The following is a 19,270-nucleotide window of genomic DNA, read 5'->3' as shown; positions in this document are numbered from 1 at the left end:
GAATGCATTCTGTAACTGCATTTATGTGTCACTGTCTGGGAGGGGAACATGACAGGGGGTGGGGGGGGCAGAGAGAATACAGTTACAACAAGAGATTCCTCTTGAAGACATTTTACTGACAAAGCAGTTTTCAATCTAACTCAAAAACCCAACAGTAGTACTGCTTTGTGAAGATAATTACTGAACTTTGAACTACTTTATTGTCCATTCATTTAACATGAATCATTAAATATACTCTGACATTACCCCAATTCCGACATGACAAATAACAGTAAGCTTTTGTACTAAATGTTATGGTATATGCCTCCATTTCCAACATAGCTTAAGACAGGAAAACATAAAACTGAGTTACAACTGAGAAACCCCAAAAAGGGAATAATGAAAAACTGACATTATTTATTTCTGGAATTTTCCCCCAAACTCCGTAATTTCTATGGCTAACAAAATCTTGTTTTCAAATAACACAACTACATTAAACTGGTAGTTTTACAGAACAGTGATAACAAAGAAAATGATGTAGTAGCAAGACTTGAGGCTCAAACAGCAGATCTCTTAGTAACTGTATAACCTTAAGCAAGTTACTTAATCTCCCTTTGTCTTGTTTTCTCGTCAGTAAAAGATTATATCTGTGTTGTTAGGCTTAAATAACATATATAATGACTCGTTTTTAACAGATATCTAATAATACATATATATATTACATCTTTCCAATTATTGGAACAATCATCAGTGTATTCATACCACTAAAAAAAGGTAGCTTACTGGGGTACCTGAGTGGTGCAGTTGGTTGAGTGACTGGTTTCAGCTCAAGTTGTAATCTCAAGGTCATTGAGATGGAGACCCACTCCCCTTACACTGGGCTCCTGGCTCACCGTGGAGCCTGCTTGAGATTCTCTCTCTCTTATGCTCACTCTCTCTCTAAAATATATCAGTCTTGGGGTGCCTGGGTAGCTCAGTCAGTTAAGCATCTACCTTTAGCTCAGGTCATGATCCCAGAGTCCTGGGATCCAGCTCCATATCGTGCTCCCTGCTCAGGGGAGAGTCTGCTTCTCCCTCTCCCTCTCCCCTTCCTCATTGCTCGTGCTTTTTCACACACTCTCAAATAAACAGAATCTTTCAAAAATAAATAAATAAATAAATAAATCTTTTTAAAAAGCAGTTTATCACCAATAATCACATGGAAAGATGTTCAATATCATTAGTCATTAAGGAAATGCAAACCAAAACCACAATGAGATACCACTTCATATCTACTAGAATGGCTAAAATTTTTAAAATGGAAAGTAAGTGTTGATAAGATAGAGCCACTTTGGAAAACACTTTGGTGTTTCCTCAATAAATTAAACATAGAATTTCCATATGACCCAGCAATTCCACTCCTAGATATACACGCCCAATAGCATTAAAACAGAGTTAACTGTACACAAATGCTCACAGCAGTACTTAATAGCTAAAAGGTAGCAGCAGCCTAACTGTCCATTAAAAAAATAGATATACAGGGGCGCCTGGGTGGCTCAGTGGGTTAAAGCCTCTGCCTTCAGCTCAGGTCATGATCTCAGGGTCCTGGGATTGAGCCCCGCATCGGGTTCTCTGCTCAGCAGGGAGCCTGCTTTCCCCTCTCTCTCTGCCTGTCTCTCTGCCTACTTGTGATCTGTCTGTCAAATAAATAAATAAAATCTTTTAAACAAATAGATATACAAAATGTGGTGTCTTATTGAATCTCAAAAGCATTCCACCAAGTGAAAGAAATCAGACTCAAAAGCTAAAGCACCTGGCTGGTTCAGTCAGAAAAGCATGTGACTCTTGATCTTGGGGTTGTGAGTTCAAGCCCCACGTTTAGTATATATTACTAAAACAAAAACACCTTAAAAAAAAAAAATGGAGAAGGATGACTTCCTCTGAGTTGAGATGACCATTTGTTTAAAAAAAAAAAAAGTCTGAATACATCCTATGATACCAATTTATACGACATTCTGGGAGGGTAAAACTATAGGAATAAAAAAAATCAGCTGCCTGGAGGTATCCTTATTCTCCTTTGTAATCAGTCTCTTTCATGGAGGTAAGTGAAAGAGACTGATTACAAAGGAGAATAAGGATACTTCTAGAGTGACAGAAATAGTCTTTCTGTATCTTAAATGTGGTGGTGGCAATTAAAGGCTGTCACTATCTCTTCAACTTCTAGAACTAATACCTAAAACAAATGACTTTTACTATAAGTAAATTATATCTCAATAAATCTGATTAAAAACAAACAAACAATTCTACATACTTCCAGGGTCATGTCATACATTTCAATACAGGCAGAATTCCAGTCTGATGTCATTATGCAATCCAGGCTACATTCCCTGGAGCCAAAGACCACCTTTTCCCAACTCACCACCCTAGTCTAAAAGATACATACACACTGAACTAGAAATATAGGTCAGAACAGTTATAGATCACATTATAAACACATAAAAAGGGACTTAATAAATAACTTGGTTATGGACACTCAACAGCACTATGGTTTTGTTTATAGGTATAACTGGGTCCCCTTCAGAGCTTAACTTGGGGGAAAATTATGCTTCACATAATTCTCTAAACTGCAAATAAAACATCTGAAAAGATGTTTTCCTAATTAGACAGGTGTTTTTTCTGTGTCTATCACTCCAACATCCACATTCTTTTCCCACCTTACCAGAAGGCAAAGTACCTGCACTGATTTCCCTTTAAGAAAAAAGAAAAAAAAAAAAGATTTTATTTATTTATTTGACAGAGAGATCACAAGTAGGCAGAGAGGCAAGGGGGAGGCAAGGAGCAGAGAGCCAATTGTGGGGCTAGATCCCAGGACCCTGAGATCATGACCTGAGCAGAAGGCAGAGGCTTAACCCACTGAGCCACCCAGGCGCCCCTGATTTCCCTTTTATTTTCTCCTCTCATTTTCCCTTTTGTCTTTGTTTTTCCTTCTCATTTCACAGAACTTCATTAGTTTTTTTTTTTTTTTAAGTAGGCTCCACACCCAAAATGGGGCTCAAACTCACACCAAGATCAAGAGTCACAGCTCTGCTGACTTAGCCAGCCAGTCCCCATAACAGAACTTTAATAGTTAATGTCTCCCTGCCTCCACTGATATTTTCTGAATATAAACCACCAAGTTCTGTTTTTATAGGAAAATACTTTAAAAAAAAGCCTATTTCATTAAAATTTCCCATAGTGCAAATTTTTTTTAGTCAATATTCCTAACACTGCCTATTCCCTTCTCTTCTCATAGTCAAATTCCTTATCAAACCCCTACTCATTTCACAACAGGAACTAACACTACTCTGCTGTTTGTTTATAGAGTCTCCAACTTCTTAGCTCTCTTAACCATGTCCTCCATGCTAATCAAGCCACAAATTCACAGCCTGTACTAAGATTTCCTGAATCACGCAAATAATATAAAAGTTCCGACCACTGGCCTCTTGCGTTTTTTATTGCAGAGGTCTACTTACTCTCATCTCTTACTTCACCTCTGTCCTGTCTTTATTTTTTCAAACAGAACTCGCAGATCCTTCCTTAAACCTCTATTTTTACTTCCTCTTATCTAAGTTTTCCCCCAAATTGTTCCCTGTGCATTGAAACAACTCTGTCCTGGAAATTTCATCACCTTCTTCTTACAGCACCCCAGAACCTGATCACCTTTATCTCATTAACAGAAGAAATTTGTCCTTTAAGACTCAATTTGAGCACCATCTTCCTCATATGATCTCATTCCCCTTCTCCAGCCCACGTGATCCCATCCTTTTCAGTACTTTGGATCTACTAATGCCCTTATAACCATACTGTCATAAACTGTGTGTCTCATTTTTTCTATCCCTCGAACCACTACGTGCCAGGCATCCTTGCAGGCCCTCTGATAGCAAAATCTTTCAGAGGATTAATTTTTAGCCCTACTCAGGTACAACAAATAGATCATGTACTATGTAAATGCACAGTACTAAAACATTTGCTTTATCATTTACCTGCCTTGATTTATTCTTGAAACATGAGAATTAGGGGTACCTGGGTGGCTCAGTTGGTTAAGCAGCTGCCTTCAGCTCAAGTCATGATCCCAGGGTCCTGGAATTAAGTCCTACAAAAGGCTTGATCTCTGGGTCCTGGGATCAAGTCCTGCAATGGGCTTCCTGCTCAGTGGAAAGCCTGCTTCTCCCTCTCCCTGTGCCTCTGCCTGCCGTTCTACCTACTTGTACTCTGTCAAATAAATACAAAAAATCTTTAAAAAAAAAGTTAAAAAAAGAAACACGGGAAATATAATAAAATGGATAATTTATGTTATCAAAGTAAGAAGTTACAAAGCATTAAAATGCCTGGGTGGCTCAGTTGGTTAAGCCGCTGCCTTCGGCTCAGGTCATGATCCTGGGGTCCTGGGATCGAGTCCCGCATCCGGCTCCTTGCTCGGCAGGGAGCCTGCTTCCTCCTCTCTCTCTGCCTGTTTGTGTGTACTCTCTCTCTGACAAATAAATAAAATCTTTAAAAAAAAAAAAAATGCTTTGCACTGCTGCTCTGAAAAGTCTGGTCTGATGCTCTGATAAGAACTCTGAACTCTTGGGAAATTCAACAGGTATAAGTTCACTTACTGAATGTGCTTACAAATGCAAAAACACTGTGCTAGATTAAAGAAATGTTCCTGGACATGGGGGCACCTGGGTGGTTCAGTGGGTTAAGCCTCTGCCTTCTGCTCAGGTCATGATCTCAGGGTCCATTGGGCTCTCTGCTCAGCATCCCTGCTTCCCTCTCTCTCTGTGCCTGCCTTTCTGCCTACTTGTGATCTCTCTCCGTCAAATAAATAAAATTAAATTGAAAAAAAAAAAAAAAAAGAGAGAGATTCCTGGACATGGAACTGATCCAACAATATTCAAGTGAAAATTTTAGAACCATTCATGGCAAACGAGAGAAACAAAGAATCAGATGCTTAATATACAACTAATTCCTTATAATTTCATAATATTATATATATCTAATGTTATAGTTCCTAACTTTTAAATGCAAGCACATCAACTTTTATGTTCCATGATACAGAAAAGGTTGTGAAACCTATGGGTGAAAACATTAAAATACACTGTTTGCCAAGAAAAACTGCAAGCAACATGCATACAAAACAGATTTTTCATAAGAAAAAAAAAACCACTTCAGAATCTATTCATTCAGGCAAAATTACTTGTCAAAGTAGCTCAATATACATATGCTTGTAGCTATATAAAGTCGCTTTTGAGTTAAGTTTGAGTTAAATAATAAAATCTATCTATTCTCAGTCATAATGCTTTTCAGTACTCAAAAACGGTCTTACTATTAAACTAGCAATTATCTTCAACTGCATAGCTCTCAACTAGGTTTAAGTCCCCATGGTGAATAAGAGCACTAACACCAAGTATGGCACAATCCTAAAAGGAGTCTCCTGTGGAGACCTAATCACTAGCCAAGGAGGCAAAGGTACAAAGTCTCTTCTGGAATCAAGCGTTCCCGGACCTCCAAACAGGCTTCCTCTCTATACGATGTCTTCACAGCTCTTCTAATAGCTTTTCTCTACATCTCTTCTAAGTGGTAGCTTTGATACTCCACTATATTAAACAATTTTCCCAGCAGAGCTTTCCTTGACACCCATCTGGAAAGATTTTAGCTTACTCTTTAGGAGGTAATCTTGTTGAAAGACGAAGACCCCCTTCCTTCCTCTCAATTCAACACCCACTGTTCAAAATAAAAATATAAGTACAACTTCAACTTCTATCTGGCTAATTAACATAAGGGAAACAAAACCACAAGCTCTCTCTTCCACCTTTTATCCCCCAGACTTTCCTCCTCACTTAGTGTTTTTCATTTCCCTCTTCAATCCCTGCTCCCCCCGAAAAAATTTCCACAGCTAGAGAATCTCCTTTTTAAAGCCAAACCATTTAGTGAGGAAATTAAGTATGTGATTTCTTCAATACGTATTGTTCCTCCGTCACTCAGGAAGGGTTAAGCAAATATTTTTAATTCGACCGCACTCCCGGAAAGATGATGCGCTAAACACACACTTTATAGTTTTCCCGAAGCAAGTGGATTCACGGCAAAAAGGCAAACCGGGAGAAGTGAAAAGAAAAAGATCATTATCCCAAAAGCTGGAGATGGGACAAAAAGGTGAGGGGGGGGTGTGTGACACAACTGAGAGAAGTGCAACACACTTCGTCAGAATCTAACAATTCAACAAGAGAACAGGACCGGCCACAGTGACTCCAGCCCCGTACCCAAGCACAAGGGGGTGGTCTCCCCTCCCCCTTGGTACAAAACTAACTCCCAGACGCACCACCTCCCAACCCCCGCCGAGAGGGGCCTAATGGGGGTGCGAGCCCTTCGCACCTTAGGCGGGGCTGTCCGGAACGGTCCGGGTGGAAGCAAGGCCCGGGGGAGGTAAGTCAGGCTGGGGCAACGCCAAGAGTCCCAAATGAGGGGTCAAAGGCGGACACCCGGGAACCGGGGGCCGCAAGGGACCCTCTCATCCGGGGCTCCCCGGGGTCCCTCGCTGCCCTCGGACAGCAGAGTCCCAGGTACCAGTCCCCGCCGCACTTACCACTCCTCACCTCACGCTGCCCGAACCTCTGCCTCCACCACCACCCGAGCCGCCGCAGCAGCCACCGTCCGAGCCATTTCCCTCGCAGCCTCCTCAGCCGCCGCCAAGAGTCTCCGCGGATTCCGCGGCCAGCCAAGCAGAGCACGTCACTTCCGACCAGGAAAGCACCGCCTTCCGCGCCCAGGCTTCTGGTGGATTGGCTGGTACGAACGGCCTACCTGAGGTAGTGGGCGGGGCTTGGGCGCGTCCGGCGAGGCTAGAGCTCGGGTGCTGGGGGCCTGGTTGCCGCTTCCCCCGGGAAATGTCAAGTCGGTTCAGGACGCTCTCTTGTCGCACCAGACCGGGGGTGGCGGTCTCCAGCCGGCCCCTTCTCTGGCCGGGCGTCCGCCAACCACCGAAGTACTCTATTGTTCCCGTGCCCTCTCCGGGGACTCAGCAGTCTCCTCCAGCCCGGCTGTGGTTCCCAAATTCGTGGTTTTGGCCTCAGGCCGCTGCGAGGTTAGTCGGTGTCTGGAAAACTGAAAGGAACAGGCAAGATACGCGATCATGCCCTCCAAGCAGCATTTACCGACTGCTCACGGTGGATCAGGTGCTGTGGGGCGTGTAATTAGTAGCCCATCACGTGGTTTGCGTAAAGCTCTTTCACATCCCTGTCTCCTTTAATCCTCAGAAGCTAGGTGAGGAAGATCGCTCGGTGATAACTCACAGCTGGACGGCTCTTCTCTGCGTTAGGAAGTATCTTTACATACAATCTCCAAAGTAATACCTGCCTCGTGAGGGAGCCTCATGAATGAGATTATGCTTGTAAAGTTTAGGCCTTCAGTGTCCGGTTTTAAAATTACATAACCCTGGGGCGCCTGGGTGGCCCAGTGAGTTAAAGCCTCTGCCTTCGGCTCAGGTCTTGGTCCCAGGCCCCTGGGATGGAGCCCCGTATCGGGCTCTCTGCTCAGCGGGGAGCCGGCTTCCCCCTCTCCCTCTCTGCCTACTTGTGATCTCTGTCAAATAAATGAATAAAATCTTTAAAAAAAATAAATAAAATTGCATAACCCTGTTAAGCAGATAGGAAAATTATTCCCATTTACAGATAGTGAAGCTGGGAGCGGGATTCAGACTCAGCTCTGACTCCAATCTGTAGCATTTTACCACAGGCTGTCTCTTAAACAGTAAGAAGGGGACACGCTCCTTCCACAGGCTTACAATCTAATGTGGTAGACTGATTTGGGCTGCAATTCCCAGTAAAAAACAACCACAACAAACCAAACTTTTTTTTTTTTTAATTGTGAGAAGGCTGTAAGAAACTTCCCTCCAACAAATAATGGGAAAGAAATCTCTCTTTTTTTTTTTTGGTAGGATGGATGTGAAATGGTTGAAGCCCTCTAATCACTAATAAACATGCCTACACACCCCAGGAAATGAGACTGGAGGGAGTTGCCACCCTGGAGAAGCCTAGAAGCAACTACACTCCTTGAGGCTGTGGCTACCAACCCTTGTCCACTCACTCTTCCTACTCATAGCTTTCCATCTCTTCCTCCCCTTCCCCCCACTTCCAGGCAGACCTTACACACCCTAGAAGAATGTCCCTTAGGAATTTGTTTAGTTCCACAGCATTGTTCTGCTTTATCTTCTCATCAAAGGAGGAATTTCTAGAATTGGCAGCTCTTTCACAAGATTAAAAGGGGAGGGGAAAACGATTTATCTCAGCTGGTTTCCTAGCTTCTGCCCCAGAACTGAATGTGCCTTCAGAAAAGAAGGAAGAGGCCTTGAGAGAACACCATGTCTTGAGGGAAGATTAACTGCTTGGCTTTTTTTTTTTTTTTTTAATATTACTTATATTTTTTCTTGTGAGAAATATTTTCTCTGGGTCCTATCAGTACAGGGCCCTTAGTAAGTGAATTTCTTGTTGTAATTCCAACTTCATTATTTTATTGTGCCTCTAAATGGCCAGTACTTACTAGCCTGTGATCAACCAGAAGGGTCCCAATAAGAAGAGAAAGGGAGTCTGATGGTTCTCCAGATTCCAAAAAAAAAAAAAAAAAAAAAATCATTCACCAGTTGCCAGGTGTCAAGAATCTAAACTAGTAAGCATCCCTTAACGATTCATCTCTCTGGCACCAGGTGTATGAAGATGGATGTGTCAGCAGGAGAAACACAAATTTCTAGAACAGACTGGTGCTGCTGTCATTTGAAACCAAAAAGAACATAGCTGGCAGCCATTTTTCTCTCTCCTAGCTTCAATATTAAGATTTTTGAAAGTGGAGAAAAGAATTGAGGAGGAGGCATTATATTTTTAAGTGTTCCAATCCTAACCTCCCACAGAGAACTTAACAGCACCACAAATATTCCCAAACTTCTTCTAGAACCATATGAGAAATAGGCAACCTTGTTTACTACAGGTAGATATATTTAAAAAAAAAAAAGTAGCTAGTATTTATTGAGCATTTGCTAAGATCAGGCCCTCTTCTTAGTGCTTTATAAGTCATCGAGTTCCTTTAACAACCTTAAATTGTGATGCCATTATTATATCCTCATTTTGTAGCTGAGAAATTTGAAGAACAGAGAGGATAAGGAATTTGCCTGTAGTCGCACAGATACTAAATGGTACAACTGAGATCCAAACGCAGGTCTAACTGTAAGTAAGACTCATGCTGTTTTGCCTTCACACTGGCCCCTGAAAGGCCATGGAGATTTTTAACAGCAATAAAATAGCTACTGAAGGCCATTTATTGGTAAACCTATTCTTTACTTTCCTTTCCCAATGCTGAATCCCAACTCTGTTGGGTTCTATACCACACAACTTAAAACTTGTTGTTTCTGCTCGTAGAGATCATTACCTAAGGCAGATAACAACACTGTCATAGAGAAATGACATTAAGAACATTAAATGTGTAATAGCCAAACTACAGAAAGTGCCCAAACGTCCATCAACTGATGAATGGATAAAGAACATGTGATATACATATATATATGCACACACGTATGTATGTATATGCATATATATATATATATATATATATATATACACACACACAATGGAATACTACTCAACCAACAGAAAGACTGAAATCTTGCCACTTGCAGTGATGTGGATAGAGCTAGAGCGTATAATGCTAAGTGAAATCAGTTAGTTAGAGAAAGAAAAATACCGTATGATTTCACACATGGGTGGAATTAAAAAAAAATGGATGAACATACAGGACGGGGGAAAAATGGGAAGGAAACAAATCATGAGAGACTCTTTTTTTTTTTTTAAAGATTTTATTTATTTATTTGACAGAGAAAGCGAGAGAGCACAAGTAGGCAGAGCAGCAGTGGGAGAGGGAGAAGCAGGCTCCCCACCGAGCAGGGAGCCTGATGCGGGGCTCAATCCCAGGACCCCGGGATCATGACCTGAGCCGAAGGCAGACACTTAATGACTGAGCCACCCAGGTGCACCTCATGAGAGACTCTTAATGATAGAGAACAAATTGAGGGTTGATGATGGGGGGGAGATGGGTGGGGGATGAGCTAGATGGGTGATGGGTATTGAGGAGGGCACTTGTTAGGATGAGCACTGGGTGCTCTATGTAAATAATGAATCGCTGAACTCTATACCTAAAACAAATATTGAACTGTATTGTCAACTAACTAGAATTAAAATTTCTTAAAAACCACATTAAATATGCAGATAATGAAAGGATGTGAAGTTTATAAAAGGAATACGAAATGTTTGTCTTGTAATTCATTCAGCAAAAAAAAAAAGTATTGAAAAAAATAACAATTTAAAAAAAAAGTATTGAGCTCCTGTTTTCACTATATCAGGCTCTATCAGCTGTGCTGGGACTATAGTAGTGAGCAAGACAAGGTGTCCCTGCTCTCCTAGAGCTTAGAGTCCAAGTCCAACAGGGGAGACAGACATTAAACACCTAATTAATTAATCATTTATCTAAATTGTGGTTACGTGGCATGAAGGAAAACTACAGGGTTCTTTGCTTCAGAATGAAAATCAGAAAGGCTAGTGCCTGAGGAAGTGCTGTTGAACTGAGATCTAAAGGATGAGGATAAATTGAGTGAGGATGAAGCAGAAAGCATCCCAGGAAGAGGGACAGTGTGTGCAAAGACACTGAGGGAGGAAGAAGCATAGTTCAACTGAGGAACCGAGAGGCCAGCGTTGCTGTTGTACTGGAAACAAGAGGGAAGTGGCTTTAGATTTGGTGGTGAGGCAAGCAGATCATGCCCGTCCTGGGAGGTTATATTAAGAATTTAGGGGGCGCCTGGGTGGCTCAGTGGGTTAAAGCCTCTGCCTTAGGCTTGGGTCATGATCCCAGAGTCCTGGGATAGAGCCCCATGTCGGGCTCTCTGCTCAGCTGGGAGCCTGCTTCCCCTCCCTCTCTGCCTGCCTCTCTGCCTCCTTGTGATCTCTCTCTGTCAAATAAATAAATAAAATCTTAAAAAAAAAAAAGAATTTAGGTCTTTATCCTAAGAACAAGGAGAAGGAGTTTCAGCTCTCAAATGATCATTTTATGATTCAAAAAAATCATTTTAAAAAGATTTCTTACAGCTAGATAGAGCATAGAGCATGTGTCAGAGCGAGGCTACAGAGGCTTTAGGCAGCCCAGTTTGGGGGTTATTGCAGCAGTCTAGGGAAGTGATGATAGTGGCTTGAACTTTGCAAAGAACACAGTAGATATACAGCTGAGCCAGGGCTTTTGTCCTTGAAGACAATCAAGTAGAGAAGAGACATTTAGAAACAAGTATGATGTAGTGAGCATTACTAGAGATATGTTTAAGTAACTTTGGAAACTTAGAAGCTTGGGAAAGACAAGGGGAGGATGGAAGGTAATTAGTTATCTATTGCTGCATATCAAATTACCCCAAAACTCAGTAGCTTAAAGCAACAAAAATTAACTATCTCACAGTTTCTTTGGTCAGGAATCCAGGTGTGGCTTAGATGAGTAATTATGCCTCAAAAGTTTCTCATGAGGTTACAGTCAAGCTATCCGCTGCCAGTCTCCCCTAAAGGCTTGAATGAAGAGGATCCACTTTCATTTTCACTCACATGGTTGTGATCTCTTGAAACATGGCTCTCTCCACAGGGCTGACTCACAACATGGCAGCTGGGTTCCCCCAACATGAATGGCCAAGAAAGAGTAAGAGGAAACAAGAGTGTGTGAGAGAAAGCATCCCTGAACAGAAGCTGCAGCCTCTGTAACTTAATCCCAGAAGTGAGGTCCCATCACTTCTGCCATACTCTGTTCATTAAAAGAGTTGATAAGTCCAGTCCATGTTCAAGAGGGGGGGAATACACAAAGGTGAGGCATACACAAAGACTTGAATTCTAGGAGGTGGGGGATCACTGGGAGCCATCCTAGAAGCTGGCTACCACAGCAGGTTTCACAGAAGAGGTAAGACTTGAAGTGGTTATATTAGAGTTTTTTAGGAGCATCTCAGGAGGAAGGCATTCTAGGCAGAGAAAAGGGTATGTGAAAGATACAGAGGTATCTTCCTATAAATTTACTTCTGTGATTTCTAACGGTATACTTGCATCTTTGTGAAAAAAAGATATGTACAAGGATATTCATCGAAGCATTATCATATTAGTTTGCTAGGGCTGGCCTAACACAAAGTAACACAAACTGAGCAGCTTAAACAGTAAATGTATTGTCTCACTGTCCTGGACGCTAGAAGTCTGAAATCAATGTGTTGGCAGGATTAGTTCCTTCTGACAGGCACAAGAGAAGTATCTGTTCTGGGCCTGTTTACTTGGCTTGTAGATGGCTGCTTTCTCCCTGTGTCTTTTTATCACCTTCCCTCTTGAATTTCTCTGTCCAACTTTCCTCTTCTTATAAGGATACCTGTCATATTGTATTAGGGCCCACCTTAAATGACCTCGTTTTAACTTGATTATAAGGAACCTATCTCCAAATAAGGTCACATTTTGAGATATTAAGGGTTAGGACTTCAATATTTGAATTTTAGGGGTAACACAATTCAACCCATAATAATTATATAGTAGAAAAACAATAAAAGCAACCTGAATTTCCAACAATAAGGAATAGGTTAAATAGGTTGTGGTATGTCATAAAATGGGGGACGGAATACTATGTAGCTGTTAAAAAGATGGACTGACAAGAGAAAAAATTCCAATGTGGAATAATCTTCAATGTTCTGTTAAAGGAAAAAGCCAAGTTATCAAATAATCCGTGAAATGCTAGTATTTATGTGGAAAAACAATAGTGTGTTGTAACAAAATAGGATACCTTGGGAAGGATGCCCAAGAAATTGATAGTGGTATCTGTGTATATGAAGAACTCCTGAGAGGCTGGAAGTCACATACAGGACGGAACCTTGCTTTTTGCTGTAGACTCCTTTTGTATGGATTGATTTTGTTACCATGAGCATGTATTACTTTCAAATTAAAAAAGAAAAAAATACAAGAGCTTAGTAATATTGGCATAAAAATGGATGCTAATAATTTTGATTAGACACTGAATGACAAAAAAAAAGATAAACAAGTTAGTTTGGAAGTAAGTATGTGGAGTTGTGCAGATTCAGAGGGTATAATGAAGGACGGGAGTTGTGATTAATTCTTACGTTATAAACCTGTTCTAAGGTTGTGGTGGGGTATTTTAAGTTATCAGTCCTTCTGGGATTTTCTAGTCCAGGATTTTCCAGCATAATCCTAATATTAGATTCAGTTGAGTTCAATAAAGGTTAATTGCAATCAGCCAGAAGCTGGGCTGGGTACAAGAGAAACAAAGATGAATATAATATGTTCCTGCCCTTGAAAAGCCTATGGTCTAGTAAACCCAAAACCAGAAAAGAAAAAGCACAAAATGTACACAAATAGAAAATGTCAACACACTGTGGTAAACATTATGGTAAAATTGCACACTGGTGCAAACAGAGGAGCATCCAGTCCCATTGGAGAAGAGGCAGTAGCTCTGAAGAATGAGTAGCCATTAGATAAGGGTAGGAAGTGCTGCTTCCGACAGAGGGAAAAGCATGAGGACTGGTACAGAGGACTCAGATGGCTCAGGATATTTGGGACTACATGGAATTTAAATATTTCCAATAAAGGCAACTATTTAAGTCAGTGGCTGAAAGATTTTTAAAATCTGTTGAGCTTTGTAAAACTTTTTTTTTTAAGATTTTATTTATTTATTTGACAGACAGAGATCTCAAGTAGGCAGAGCAGCAGGCAGAGAGAGGAAGGGAAGAAGGCTCCCTGCTGAGCAGAGAGCCCGATGCAGGGCTCGATCCCAGGACCCTGGGATCATGATCTGAGCTGAAGGCAGAGGCTTTAACCCAATGAGCCACCCAAGCACCCCTGTAAATTTTTTTCACATGGATATATTAACAGATTTTTTTTAACCCATTGTCCCATATGATGGATCCTGATTTTTAATTATGGTCACTGGGCTGACAGTAATCTCCTCATCTTTGAAATCCTAACATCTAATTACTTACTCAGTTTAGCCCTCAATTATCTCCTATCTTAGAATGTTTTTAGATTGTTTTATAATTATAGCTTCCTTCCATCTATTGAGTTCTTACTGTTAAGCATTGTGTTCAGCATTACAGATACTGTTTTATTTAGTCCAAAGCCTGAACTTTTTATCACTACCATCCTCAACTTCTCCCAGACAAGATCATAAACTCCCTGAGGGTAGAAAGCAAAGTTTAAATGTTTTCCCTTCTCACAGTTTCCCTACCCAGTCTCTCTCCCACTTAACTCCCTGCATGTATAATGTCCCTTGACTTGTACCCCTCCAGCTTCTGCCTGGTTTCTTTTTTCTCCACTATAACAAAGCTCAGAAGAACTGTCTATATCTGCAGGCTTTCTCACCCCACTGGGCTTTCAGCCTCTCCATATAATGAAATGTCTGCCATCAAGTCACTGTTGACCTGCATCTTGCCAAAGTCAGGTCAACTCTCTGTCCTCATCCTTCTGGACCACTCAGCAGTTTTTTGACATTAGTGATCACTCCCTCCTGGAAACACTTTGCTCTTTAGGCTTTCATGATGCTAGGTCCACTTTGTTTTCCTTCAACCTTCCTGCTGCATCTCAGTCTCTTATCAGCTCCTTCCTCTTTATCAGACTTCCAAAGGTAGGATTGTACCAAGACTTAGTCTTCAACTCTTTTTTCTTTATAATACTGTCTAACTGTGTGATCTCATCAAGTCCCACAGTTTTAAATACCATTCCTAGGCCAATGATTCTCAAATTTATATCTCTAGTCCCTGACTTCCTCCCTGAAGTCTAAACTTGTGTAATCATATACTTGATATCTCCATTTGGATGTTGGACGGACAACTCAAAATTAAGAAACACAAATTTAAAATTCTTAATTATGGGACAACTGGGCAGCTCAGAATGTGTCAACTAGGAAAGTAAGAGTAAGTGTGGTTTGAAAGATGGGGCATAGGTATGCCTGGGTAGCTCAGTTGATTAAGGGTCTGCCTTAGGCTCAGGTCATGATCCCAGTGTTCTGGGATTGAGTCCCACATCTGGCTCCTTGCTCAGCAGGGAGCCTACTTCTCCCTCTGCCTGCCTCTGTTCCCCATGTTTATACTCTCGCTCTCTGGAAATAAATAAATAAAATCTTAAACAAACAACCCCCCCCCAAAAAAACCCTCTCAATTATTACCTCACATTTGTTCCCTACTTCCCCATCCCCTCATTCCCCCATCCATCTCCATAATTGGTACCATCAGCCCAGTTATATAGGCCAAAAGATTAGGAGTTAACCTTGATTCCTCTCATTTCCCCAGATTTCAATCAGTAAATTCTACTTCTTCTGCCTCCAAAATACACCCTACTGTCTAAGCTGACCCTTCTTGCCATCTCACCGCTGTAATCTGGTGCAACCTGCCATCTTAACAGGCCTTCCTTTATCCAGTCTTGCTCCATTAAATTTGTCTGGAGTGATTTTAAATGGTAAATCAGATCGCCTTACTCCTAATTAAAACTGTTGTAGCTTTCCATTGCACTGAGAATAAACCTTGCCTTTACTTACAAAGTCTTGCACGATCTGACCCCTGTTTACCTCTCCTGAGCGGCTCTGTTACCTTGCTTATGTTTCAGCAATAGTCTTTCCATTCCTAAATAGATAAGAACAGGTAAGCTCAGTCCTGCTCTAATGACTTTACACTAGCTATTCCCTTTGCCTGGAATGGTGTCCTTTAGGTTTGGCTGGCTCCTTTTTGTCATTCAGATCTCTGCTTAAATATTTGTCACCTGCTTAAGGGCACCTGGATGGCTCAGCTGGTTAAGCATTTGTTGTAGGTCATGATCTCAGTCAGGGTCATGATCTCAGGGTTGTGAGATCAAGCCCTTATAGGGCTCTGTGCCCTGCAGGAAGTCTGCTTGAGATTCTCATCCTCTCTTTTTCCCTCTCACACTGCTCATGAGCACATGCTCTTTCTCTTTCACTCTCCCTCTAAAATAAAATAAATAAATAAAATCTTAAAAAAGAAAAAGTCATCCACTTAGAACTTCCTTGACTGCCCATCTAAAATAGCCATCTGATCCTCATGTACATAACATCACTTTATTTTAATGTCCTTTGAAGGATCAATCATGTCCTGATACTGTAAAAAATTTATTTTAGGGGTGCCTGGGTGGCTCAGTGGGTTAAAGCCTCTGCCTTCGGCTCAGGTCATGATCCCAGGGTCCTGGGATCGAGCCCTGCATTGGGGCTCTCTGCTCCACAGGGAGCCTGCTTCCCCCCTTTCTCTCTGCCTGCCTCTCTGCCTACTTGTGATCTCTGTCTGTCAAATAAATAAATAAAATCTTAAAAAAATTTACTTTAGTTCATGTTTGTCTTCTACACTAGAAGATACACTCAATAACAGTGGGGACTTTGTCTTCTTCACCACAAATTCCTATACATTTAGAGCAGTGCCTAGCACAGAGCAGGAATTCAATAATTATTGATTGAATAAATGAGTGAATTTACTTCTATTTATATTGACTATCTCCCTGTTCCAGTTAAAATGACAGTTTAGACTCATGTCTTAAAGGATTTAGAAGTGAACTATGAATTATGAAAGAAAATATTATTTAAATGAAAGTCCTGTTTTGTAAACCAAGGGTGGAGAGCATTTATACGGTCACTGAAGCATTAAAGAAGATTCAGTTGAGAGTTACTATTATAAAACAAAATTAAGTTTATACTTTTCAAGGAAGAACCATCAACTGTTTCCTTCCCACGCTTCAAAAAGGATATCAATTTTGTGCATCATAAAAGTTATATGTATAGGCAATGACTCACATGAGGAATAGCCAGCCTACTCTTTTCTCTCCTCCTCTCCCCTCCCTATAAATATCATAAAGAAACAGCTATGACAAGCACTTGAAAGAGCAGCTAACATTTTTTGAGAGCTCACTGTGTTGTAGACTCTAAGAGTCTAATGGATTGGTGGATTAACTCATTTGTTCTTCACAACAACCCTATGAGGAAGGAATAATTATAATTCTCATTTTACAGATAGGAGCCACAGAGTGGTGAAAGAACTTGCCTGGGTCATACAATGAGTGACAGAGCAGGACAAGCTAGCCCTAGTGCCCAAGCTCTTAATCATCTACCATGCTTTCTAGGGGATGGCATTTCAATGTGCATGAATTTTTGTCACCACTGTAGTCCTCTTTGAGACTATGGAGGAGGATAAGGAAAAATACATGAGGGTGTGGGGGGAGTGTCAAACCAAATTAACCCACAGGTTTTTTCTTTTTGAACCATGGGCGCTTTGTCAGTCAGGTGAAGTCTATAGACTTTTTTTTTTCCTTTTTGTATTTGAGAGAAAGAGAGAGAGAGAGCATCCGAGGGAAGAAGGTCAGAGGAAGAAGCAGACTCCCCCTTGGAGCTGGGAGCCCAATGCAGGACTCGATCCTGGGACTCCACGATCATGACCTGAGCCCAAGGCAGTTGCTTAACCAACAGAGCCACCCAGGCACCCAGTCTACAGACTTTTTAAAATTAATGTTTTTACATGCAAAGCTAAAGTACAACTGGAAACCAATTACACTGAAACATAGTTCTCAAAATATTAAGTCAGCATTTGCTGTAATAATATACATGCTTCCTTATTAAGGTACTAAGTAAGATCTAATACCAGGTTTAGTGACTACCATAATTTCATAGGAGTATGAGCATAAATGATATTTTAAGATATTTTTAACTGCTATAATTTGACATAGAAATATTTCTTGGGATATTTATTGGTGACAAAGTCACAGATGCTGCTAATATTGCTGTGACTTGTTGCCTATATTAGTAATGGAAGGAATTGCTAAATGCCTATTAGAGGTTAATAAAATAAACATGTTATTTTTTCTTAAGTTTTTTTTTAACATTTTATTTATTTATTTGACACAGAGAGAGAGATCACAAGTAGGCATAGAGGCAGGCAGAGGGGGAAACAGGCTCCCTGCAGAGCAGAGAGCCTGATGCGGTGCTCCATCCCAGGACCCTGAGATCATGACCTGAGCTGAAGGCAGAGGCCTAACCCACCGAGCCACCCAGGTGTCCCTTTTCTCTTTCTTTTCTTTTTATTTTTTTTAAATATTTTATTTATTTATTTGACAGAGAGAGGTCACAAGTAGGCAGAGAGGCAGGCAGAGAGGGAGGGAGAAAAAGGCTCCTCACTGATCTGAGAGCCTGATGCGGGGCTCAATTCCAGGACCCCGAGATCATGACCTGAGCCAAAGGCAGAGGCTTAACCCACTGAGCCACCCAGGTGCCCCTTTTCTTAAGTTTTTATTTAAATTCTAGTTAGTTAACATACAGTGTAACATTAGTTTCAGATATACAATATAGTGATTACACACTTCCATACAACACCAGGGGGCTCATCGCAACAAGTGCACACCTTAATCCCCATCACCTATTTAATCCATCCGCCCCACCTCCCCCTGCACCCCACCCCCACCCCCGGAACCATCAGTTTGTTCTCTATAGTTAAGAGTCTGTTTCTTGGTTTATCTCTCTCTTGTTTTTCCCTTTGCTCACTTGTTTTGTTTCTTGAATTCCGCATGTTAGTGATATTATATGGTGTATGTCTTTCTCTGGCTGACTTATTCTGCTTAGCATAATACTCTCTAGCTCCAAAGTTTATAGCAGTGTCATCTACAATAGCATAATTATGGAAATAGCCCAAGCATCTATCAATTGGTGAATGGATAAAGAAGATGTGGCATGTATATATATATATATATATATATATATATATATGTATGTATGCGTATATATATGTACACACACAGCTGAATATTACTAAGCCATAAAAAAGAATGAAATCTTGCCATTTGCAATGAAATGGATGGAGTTAGACAGCATTATGCTAAGGGTTCATAGTTTTTACTTAATTTTTTAATTTTTTAAAAAAGATTTTATTTTAGAGGAGAGAGAAGAGTGTATGTGCATGAATTGGGGGAAGGGCAGAGGGAGAAGGAGAGGAAGATTCTCTAGCATATTCTGCTTTGAGCACAGAGCCCAATGAGGGGCTCAATACCCCTGAGATCATGACCTGAGCTGAAATCAAGAGTCTGACACTCCGGTGACTGAGTCACCCAAGTGTCCCAGGAATATTTATTTATTTATTTATTTATTTATTTATTTATTTATTTGACAGAGATCACAAGTAGGCAGAGAGGCAGGCAGAGAGAGGAGAAAGCAGGCTCCCCACTGAGCAGAGAGCCCAATGTAGGGCTCGATTCCAGGACCCTGG

At 41.1% G+C, this 19,270-nt stretch overlaps 1 protein-coding gene across 3 annotated transcripts in view; it reads right to left on the bottom strand.

Annotated features, from left to right (window-relative positions):
- Window positions 1-6,907, bottom strand: part of PIK3C2A (phosphatidylinositol-4-phosphate 3-kinase catalytic subunit type 2 alpha) — a 108,525-nt gene extending 101,618 nt beyond the window's left edge. Inside the window, exon 1 of one of the 3 annotated variants that reach the window (XM_046015018.1) lies at window positions 6,781-6,907. The gene's annotated coding sequence lies outside the window, so the exon portion shown is untranslated. Of the gene's footprint in view, window positions 1-6,562; window positions 6,667-6,780 lie in introns of those variants that run through there. The other 2 variants (XM_046015016.1, XM_046015017.1) reach the window with 2 other exon arrangements.
- Window positions 6,908-19,270: the final 12,363 nt, after the last annotated feature.

This window comes from Meles meles, chromosome 8 (assembly GCF_922984935.1).
Source record: "Meles meles chromosome 8, mMelMel3.1 paternal haplotype, whole genome shotgun sequence".
Lineage (NCBI taxonomy): Eukaryota > Metazoa > Chordata > Mammalia > Carnivora > Mustelidae > Meles > Meles meles.
The sequence above is the reverse complement of the archived record's forward strand: the minus strand, read 5'-3'. Positions and strand labels throughout refer to the sequence as shown.